This window comes from Leuciscus leuciscus (assembly GCF_965113295.1).
Source record: "Leuciscus leuciscus genome assembly, chromosome: 14".
In the NCBI taxonomy this organism is placed as follows: domain Eukaryota; kingdom Metazoa; phylum Chordata; class Actinopteri; order Cypriniformes; family Leuciscidae; genus Leuciscus; species Leuciscus leuciscus.
Window position 1 is genome coordinate 39,791,354 of NC_138738.1, and position 10,123 is coordinate 39,801,476.

Here is a 10,123-nt window from a genome sequence, read left to right on the forward strand (position 1 = left end):
TATGATTATTTATTTATGGTTATTTCTATGATTAATCCTTTCACACATTATTCTTGTATTGATCCATTTATGCTTTTAGTCTATTGCATCTTTTAATATCATATACTCATAGTTATACTCATATATTCATGTGTTCTATTCAGACCAGACATTTAGTTTTCTTCTATTCTGACAAATGTTTGTGGTTCTCTTACGAGAGGTCTCTCGTACTGCGTAAGTATCTTACGCTAGGGGAAAATCCCTTTTCCGCGAGATATTGAAGCCAAAAAATTATCCTTAATTTTGTATTATTGTAAAACGCGTTGCGGCAGCATACAGACATAGGCAAGACGGCTCGTGTGCCTATTGGCTGTTCTGCGGCAACTGCAGCAGCCTATCGAGCGAGGCCTAGCGTGACGTCAGACCCAATGAGGGTGCTTCGCGCCCACTGCGTCACGTCCCATCGAAAGGGGCGTGGCTTAGGTCTATAAATACAGCTCGCAGGCAGCTGATATCTGATTTTTCATCTCTTCAGCGAAGCACATGCATCGCTGGATCCGGAGAGAAGCCGCGCCGTCTGAGGAAGCACTTGCAGCGGGACGAGTTGTCACTGAAGTCGCTGGCCGCGCCGCCTTCAATCGCCTTCCTGCTGCGCTATCCGGCGCCTATATCCTTTACACTCTCTGTTGTGTGTGTGTTTGCCGCCGCGACACACACTGTCTAAAAGAGCTTGCGTCTTTTTAAAGATGCCTTCCTGCGGCTCGTGCAGAGCCACACTCAGCGACGGGGACCGCCACGTTATCTGCGTTTCCTGCCTGGGTGAGGATCATGCAGCTCTCGCGCTCGCTGACGGCAGCTGCCATCACTGCGAGCTACCGCCTATGGCGACTCTGCTCCCAATGAGCCAAATAATGAGAAAGAACCAAATTGCTTACCACAGCTATGCAGACGACACACAGCTGTACTTAGCCCTATCACCTAACGATTACAGCCCAATTGACTCCCTGTGCCAATGCATTGATGAAGTCAACAGTTGGATGTGCCAAAACTTTCTTCAGTTAAACAAAGATAAAACTGAAGTCATTGCATTTGGAAACAAAGATGAAGTTCTCAAGGTGAACGCATACCTTCACTCCAGGGGTCAAACAACTAAAAATCAAGTCAGGAATCTTGGTGTGACACTAGAGTCAGACCTTAGTTTCAGTAGTCATGTCAAAGCAATAACTAAATCAGCATACTATCATCTGAAAAATATTGCAAGAATTAGATGCTTTGTTTCCAGACAAGACTTAGAGAAACTTGTGCATGCTTTCATCACCAGCAGGGTGGATTATTGTAATGGACTCCTCACTGGCCTTCCCAAAAAGACCATAAGACAGTTGCAGCTCATACAGAACGCTGCCGCTAGGATTCTGAGCAGAACCAGAAAATATGAACATATCACACCAGTCCTCAGGTCTTTACACTGGCTCCCAGTAAGATTTAGGATTGATTTTAAAGTATTATTACTGGTATATAAATCATTCAATGGCCTAGGACCTCAATACATTGCAGATATGCTCACTGAATATAAACCCAACAGATCACTCAGATCATTAGGATCATATCAGCTAGAAATACCAAGGGTTCACTCTAAGCATGGTGAGTCTGCTTTTAGCTATTATGCCAGCCGCAGCTGGAACCAGCTTCCAGAAGAGATCAGATGTGCTCCTACAGTGGTCACATTCAAATCCAGACTCAAAACACTTTTGTTTAGCTATGCATTTACTGAATGAGCACTGTGCCACTGTTCGTCCGACTGTACTGTACTGTATTTCATTTTATTTTTCTAAACTGTTTTAATTATTCTTATTTCTTTTTATTATTTTAATTTCTTCTATGTAAAGCACTTTGAATTGCCATTGTGTATGAAATGTGCTATATAAATAAACTTGCCTTGCCTTGAGGACTCGCCTGGCATATTTCACTGAGACTGCACCTCCGCCCGCTGTAGTGCCGCGCCGTAAAAAGCGCCGTGCTCAGCGGGTCCCAGAACCTTCCCCCACCCGTCAAAGCTCGCCGGTTCGCCCGCCAGCTTCACCGGCTTCGTCAGTGTCTCTTCCTGACGGACAGCGGCCGCCGTCTGCCGCCGCTTCCGTCGATGACGCTGATGAGAAAGCCGCATTGGGGGAGGATGATTCCTGCTCTCTCCTGGCATCGGGCAGTGAGGATTGGGCGAGCTCTGTGGATCTCGCGCCCTCTGTCCGCGCATCGTCAGGCAAAAGAGCTAGCATCGAGTCAGAGCTGATGCGCATACTCGCACAGGCCGTGGCGAGCCTCGGCCTCGAGTGGTCTACGCCTGAACAGCCTGCTCACAACCGGCTGGATGGATATTTTCTTCCCGGGGAGCGCGCTTCGCCTGCGTCCAGACCAGCGCACTTTCTTCCTGAGTTACACGAAGAAGTCGCTAAGTCTTGGAACGCCCCCTTCTCAGCTAGAATGCGCTCTTCTGTTTCGCTAGCATTCTCCGCTGTTGACGATGCTAAAAACAGAGGTTACCATTCGCTGCCGCCGGTCGAAGAAGCGATAGCAGCCCACCTTTGCCCGCCCTCCGCTGGACGGTGCGCTAAGCTGGCTCTACCTTCAAAAGCTTGCCGCATGACGTCAACCCTGCTCGGTCACGCTTTCTCCGCCGCTGGGCAGGCTGCGTCAGCGCTGCATACTATGTCAAGTCAAGTCAAGTCATCTTCATTTATATAGCGCTTTTAACAATGTAGATTGTTTCAAAGCAGCTTTACAGAGATAAACGTATAATTTATGGTAACAGAGATTGTTTTGGCTTTATATCGGTTCTTTAGTAAAGTTATTTTCCAGTTAAGGTTAGTTATGATGGATTCGCTTCCGTCGCAACAATCATTTGTTATTTAAATTAGGGGCAGCTAAGACGACACAATTCTCTCTACATAGACTTTAAACGCGAACCTGTGAGAAACGCTGATGGCGTTCACATGCGCATTTAGAATTGGTTCTATAGTTATGTGCATTTGAATATATGTACGCAGGTTTGTAATTCCCTACAAACCAAGCCTAAACAAAGTACTGGTGTTTCCTTATAATTTTTGATACAGAATTTATTTTATTTTATCAATTCGGGGTAGATATGCGAATTGAGTTTCCCGACAACGCTTTATCTGTAGAGTGGTAAAGGGATCCTCCATAGGGAGAGACTAGTTGGCACTTCAGCACTGCGTTGTCATCGGGTCCAGGCGAAGGTCCTTCATCAGATCTGGATACGGCCTGGATCCGGCAGGCTGCGGGAAAACCTCGGGATAAACAAAGACACTAAAATTAGCGTAGATGCCATTCTTCTTATGATGTAACGAGTTCATCAGGATTTATGGGAAGTGTTCCCGGTTCCAGCTGACCTAATCTATGCAGCCTAACATTAAATTATAGAAGTCTATAATGTGTTATGTGAAAGCTGGGTCAAAGAGATGTGTTTTTAGTCTAGCTTTGAACTGACAGAGTGTGTCTGCTTCCCGGACAATGGTAGGAAGGCTGTTCCAAAGTTTTGGTGCTAAATAGGAAAAGGATCTACCGCCAGCAGTCGATTTTGATATTCTAGGTATTATCAACTGGCCGGAATTTTGAGATCCCAATAGACGTGAAGGACTATAGCCACACTGCAAATTTTCCAGGCCGATCTCCTCCGAAAGCTGGACGAGAATGGACCAGATGCAATTTGTGTGCCAAACTTGAGAAGTGCTACGGACCTTGCTCTCCGCGCTACTAAGTCTGCTGCACAGGCCATAGGACGGAGCATGGCCTCTCTCACTGTGACTGAGAGACACCTATGGCTAACGCTCTCTGAGATGTCTGAGTCTGAGCGCGCCGCGTTCCTCGACGCTCCGCTTTCTCCCGCTGGCCTCTTCGGAACTTCCGTCAAAGATTTTGCGGAAAGATTCGCCGAGGTACAGAAAGCGTCACAGGCTATGAAGCACTTCCTGCCGAAGCGCTCCAGTTCTGCAGCAGGCCGTACGAAACCGTCTGCTCAGAGCTCACAGCCTCAGCCTCCGCCCACCGCCGCCACTTCGCAGCGCCGACAGGCCCGAAGCGCGAGACCGCGCTCTCGCTCATCTGGCCGCCGCCCCGCCCCGCGTGGGCCGCGGCCCAGGATTGCGGTAAAGCCCGAGGCCCCGAAGTTGTCCTAGCATGCCTAGGGAAACGACGGTGTCCAAGTCCCGCTGCGGCCGGACTTCCACCAAAACTCATCGCTCATTCAGTTCCAAGAAATGTGACTGTTCCAGTGTATTTTGCAGTCAACAAGCCGGTTCCACTGCCCGCTTGCCTGCACACAAATGCCGTTTTTACGGCTACCCAGATAAATCCCATAAAGAGTGTATTTTCTGGTGTCCCGGCCACGGCCGATGGTGTTATGAGTGTAGACAAAATGCCCACTGCCCAGTGCCCATTCCTACAGACAAGCACAGCCCGTCACACAGGGCTCGCGCACATAAAATCGACCCAGTTCGATTGCGCATTAAACGTAGCAGATGTGCCCACTGCCCAGTGCCCACAATCACTACGTCCTGCATGTCTCGAGGTTTCTGTAAAAACGAAACCAACGTGCATTCACTCTGCTCAGGCGGACAATGCTCTTGGTGTGGTAAATGTGCCCGCTATCCCGCGCCCACATCCACACACAGACATGACAAGTCCTACGGGACTCGCCCAGCCCTCCCCGTCTCGGTTAACCACCGCAGAGGAGCCGAGCGCGGGCAATCTGCCCGCTGTTATCAGCGCGCCCTCTGCCTCGAATGTCATAAGTGCGACGCTTGTGTTACAGCACACCGAAGCCCCTCTGTCGCTGAGCGACCAGAGCGCGCTTCGCATTCAACCCCTAGCCATTCATGCAGATGCATGGGCGAGGCTACACGGGGTTTCGAAGTGGGTGCTAGACATTATAAAAAGAGGCTATTCGCTACAGTTTCGCCGGCGCCCTCGTCGCTATGCGACGCGCGTCGAGACCATGGTAAAAACAGAAGTAGCACACCTACTTCGAGCCGAAATTTCAAAACTATTGAGCAAAGGGGCCATAGAGCCGTTATCTCTAGCTCAGAGCGAAGGAGGGCTATACAGCAGATACTTCCTGGTACCGAAAAAAGACGGGGGTCTCAGACCCATACTAGATCTAAGGCAACTGAACAGAGTGCTTGCAAAGCAACAGTTCAGAATGCTCAAGACAAGAAAAATCCTTGCGCAGATTCGCCGAGGAGATTGGTTTGTGTCAATAGATCTGAAAGACGCGTATTTTCAAATACAGATAGCGTCACGTCACAGGCGATATTTGAGATTTGCCTTCGAGGGCCAGGCATATCAGTACACAGTCCTACCGTTCGGCTTGTCCCTAGCACCCCGTACATTTACGATGTGCATGGACGCAGGGCTCACACCCCTCAGGCTACAGGGCATGCGAGTATTGAACTACTTGGACGATTGGCTGATTCTAGCTCAATCTCACTCGATGCTCATAGAGCACAGGACCATTTTACTCGATCACCTCGAGAATCTGGGTCTCAGAGTCAATTGGGCGAAGAGTTCTCTGTCCCCCAGACAGATAATATCTTTTCTGGGCACAGAACTGAACTCGCTGTCTATGATAGCGCGACTGTCACCACAGCGCGTGCTAGACATTCAGCGCGCAGCGAGCTCTTTCCACTGCGGCGCATCTGTCCCGCTCAAGAAATTTCAGAGGATGCTGGGTCTCATGGCCTCAGCATCATCAGTTCTTCAGCTGGGCTTGCTTCGCATGCACCCGCTACAGTTCTGGCTGAAAGCGCGAGTGCCGCGCCGAGCGTGGGCTTCCGGTCTGCTTCGTCTCAAGGTCAATCAGAAATGCATCGCAGCTCTGAAACCTTGGAAAGCAAACGACTGGTACCAATCGGGTGTAAGCCTGGGGACTTCCTCGAGTGTGAAGGTGGTGTCTACGGACGCATCCACCTCGGGATGGGGAGCGCTGCTCGAGGGCAGACCGTTCTTCGGCCAATGGTCAGAACGGGAGAAGCTTCTGCACATAAACTGCCTCGAAATGTCAGTGGTGTCCTACATAAATCGCCAGGGCGGCCTCTCGCTGAGAGCAGCGCATGTGCCAGGGCTCCTAAACGTAGGACCGGACAGACTGTCCAGGAACAATGTTCCGACAGGCGAGTGGTCTCTACACCCACAGACAGTCCAGCTGCTGTGGAAGAAATTCGGCAGAGCGGAAGTAGACCTGTTCGCGTCTCAAGAAAACGCTCACTGTCTGGAATTTTTCTCCAAGAGCAGGGACGCGCTGGCTCATGTATGGCCCCGCCGCCCGCTCTATGCCTTTCCTCCCGTCTCTCTCCTGCCTCAGGTGATAGAGCGGATCAGGGAAGAAGGATGCTCAGTGCTACTCGTAGCGCCGTTCTGGAAAAACCAACCCTGGTTCCCAGTTCTGATGCAGCTAGCGAGCACTGCCCCATGGCCAGTGCAAGCGGCAATATTCTAATCTGAAAAATGAAGCCTACCCGGAAGTGCGAAAAACTGCAATACATCGAAAATCCGCTAGGGGAAGGTCCCAAAAGGGAGCAAATGTCCATACACCCCCATGTTAAGATGTCCGTTTTCACAGCATAAATTCATGTTTTTACAGGTTGGTCCCATGGACTTTTATTGTATTTTTCGATAGGTTCTGAGTGCCTGACAACTGTGAGGGGGGTGAATTTTTTTCTAACTCGTTAGTTTAGATCGTATTTAGATATAAAATGTATGACAAATAAGGGCGCGATTGACAGCTTGATTGACAGCTGACAACGAGCATAGGCTGCGCCGAGTGGAATTCCTGAAATTTGACGTCTCGGCCATGATCTGACACAACACATCATACCTGTAAGTTATCCTTTCTGAACATTTGTATTGAAATATGGCGCCGCCCATACCCCCCATAAACGGCCTCAAAACCGTTCTTCAGAAGTCTATGGGTGACGTCACAGACGCTTTGTCCATATTTTTTACAGTCTATGGGCCAGTGCCAGTGAGGAGGGACCTCCTCTCTCAGGCCAAGGGCTCGATTTGGCATCCGCGCCCAGAGCTGTGGTCCCTTCAGGTTTGGGCCATCAACGGGTACACGCTGACCTCCCAAGCGGAGTGTTAAACACGATCACGCAGGCCAGAGCTCCGTCTACGCGACGTCTCTATTCCTCGAAATGGTCAGTGTTCTCCAGCTGGTGCACAGCTCGTGGCGTGTCGCCCCCAGACTGTGGGGTGACGGAGGTTCTCTCTTTCCTACAAGAGCTGTTGGACAAGGGCAGGTCCCCTTCCACGCTCAAAGTTCATGTGGCGGCCATAGCAGCGTTCTCAAAACAACGCTTGGTCAGTCAATAGGAAGGAACGATTTAGTCATCCGCTTCCTTAGAGGAGCTAAGAGACTGAATCCTCCCAGACCTCCCTCAGTCCCTGTATGGGTCCTTTCTGTGGTACTGGAGGCCATGAAAGGTGACCCATTCGAGCCTTAACAGACGATTGATCTTAAACACCTGTCTTTCAAGACAGTGTTTCTTCTGGCTCTCGCTTCGGTGAAGCGCATAGGGGACTTACACGCGCTCTCAGTCAGCGCGACGTGCATGGGGTTTGGGCCTAATGACTCAAGAGTTATACTCAAACCTAAGCACGGTTATGTTCCAAAATCCCTCAACACACCGTTTAGGGCGCAGGTCATTTCCCTGTCAGCCCTACCGGTCTCTGACGAGGAAGGAGACGCGAGTTTCCTTTGTCCAGTCAGGGCATTAAGAGCTTATGTGTCTCGCTCATCTGTCTTCAGACAGACGGAGCAGCTCTTCGTTTCGTTCAGCGGACGTTCCAAGGGACTAGCCGCGTCGAAACAGAGCCTATCCAGATGGATAGTTGACGCCATTGCGCTGGCGTACACTTCCAAGGGTATGCAGTGCCCGTTGGGTGTCAGAGCGCACTCCACGAGAAGCATGGCTTCGTCGTGGGCCTGGTCAAGTGGGATTGCCTTGCAAGATATATATATATGTATGGCGGCAGGCTGGGCCTCCCCGTCTACATTTATAAGGTTTTATAACCTAGAGGTTCCCGCCTTACAGTCCAGGCTGTTGTCGGTCTAAATATACCAGTACTGTCTGTTCTGATGCTATCGGTTCAGAATACTGTGTCTGCTGAGCACTGCTCGATGAGCACTGCCCGCTAATCGACCGCAAAATGCTTATGGGCAAATAAATAAGACCCACAATTTCCCATCAGCTCAGGCCGTACTCCGCCCTGTCTGTATGATGTACTTTGCGTCTAAGGGACGCTGCTATATGTGGAAGAGCGCGGCTCCGCCCCTCCCTCTTCCCGGACTCCCTGTGAGTTCCCCTGGTGATTATGCACTATATGAACCCCGGGCTTTCGCCCTTGGGTCTTTGGTGTCAGATCCCAGCACGCACAGCATTTTACATTGGGTCCCCTAGCGTAAGATACTTGCGCAGTACGAGAGACCTCTCGTAAGAGAACGTACTCGGTTACTAACGTAACCTCGGTTCTCTCTAGAAGAGGGAACGAGTACTGCGTATCTTGCCGTGCATGCACACGCTCTGGTTAGCTTCGGCGATGAAAAACCAGATATCAGCTGCCTGCGAGCTGTATTTATAGGCCTAAGCCACGCCCGTTTCGGCGGGACGTGACGCAGTGGGCGCGAAGCACCCTCATTGGGTCTGACGTCACGCTAGGCCTCGCTCGATAGGCTGCTGCAGTTGCCGCAGAACAGCCAATAGGCACACGAGCCGTCTTGCCTATGTCTGTATGCTGCCGCAACGCGTTTTACAATAATACAAAATTAAGGATAATTTTTTGGCTTCAATATCTCGCGGAAAAGGGATTTTCCCCTAGCGTAAGATACTTACGCAGTACGAGAGACCTCTTCTAGAGAGAACCGAGGTTACGTTAGTAACCGAGTACGTTTGACATGCTAGGCTATTTGGTTTTTCTTTCCTGTTTTCTGCTCAGTGTGGTATCCTGTCTAATATCTGTGGTGTCTTGTTTAGTTTCATATATGATGCTTATCTTACTTGGTGTTAAAGTACAGTTGTGTTTGCATAAGGTCTAGAAATGATGGAAATACTTATTTATTACTATTATTATATAATTATTATTTCATTTCGGTTAGTTTTTCAGTAACTGTTGTTAGTTTTGTTTAGTTTTAGTTTCTCATTTATGGTAAAATGTATCATTTATTTCAGTTTACGAAAAGGTTTTTTGACCAATAGTTTTAGTCTTACACACACACACACACACATTCACACACTCTCACTCAACACAGTCAAACAGACATACACACGCACACACACGACCACACACGTATACGTACGCATGCATGTACACACACACTCACACACACACGGCACTGCTGTTCTCAACTCACATCAGTGTGTGTGTGTGTGTGTGTGTGTGTGTGTGTGTGTGAGTGAGAGAGTGTAGATCTGCAACAGCTCAATTTGTGCAGTTTCTCATGGTTTGAAGGCATTTTGCACCTGCTGCGGAGAAACTCTCAACTTATTTGCATTTGTTCACTTTGCATCTGTTGAGCTTCAGACTCTCGATCTCTCTTCAGGAACACGTGACGTGTGTGAGACAAGTGCAAAAAAATGAATCAAAATCTCATATTAAATTAAATAAAATCCAGTTGATATGACAGTTTCACTGATAATACTGAGAGTAATAAAATAAAAGTCCTCCTCCGCTCAAATTATGTTATGGAGGAGATAAACGATATATGAACTATGATTTATGAATATCTCCAGCAGAACAGCTGTCTGTCTCAAATGTCAGATATTACATCAACATGTTTAATCCAAATGGCATTTAAATGCAGATACAGTCTATAAGATCGAGTGAACAACATCAGTACAACTGAAGAAACTGATGCTGTCATTCAGATATATATTCTCATAAGTTCATTGACTGCCATTATGAATGTGGAACAATAAAGATGCTGGACTTTGTTGGAAACGGTATATTTATATTCTCAGGGTTAATATACTGTATATTATTCACATTAGTGTTGGCCAGTACTGAGACTTATATGGTAGAGTAACAGCCTTTCCTTCAAATCACCACTGTAGTTATTTATCATTATTAACACTAA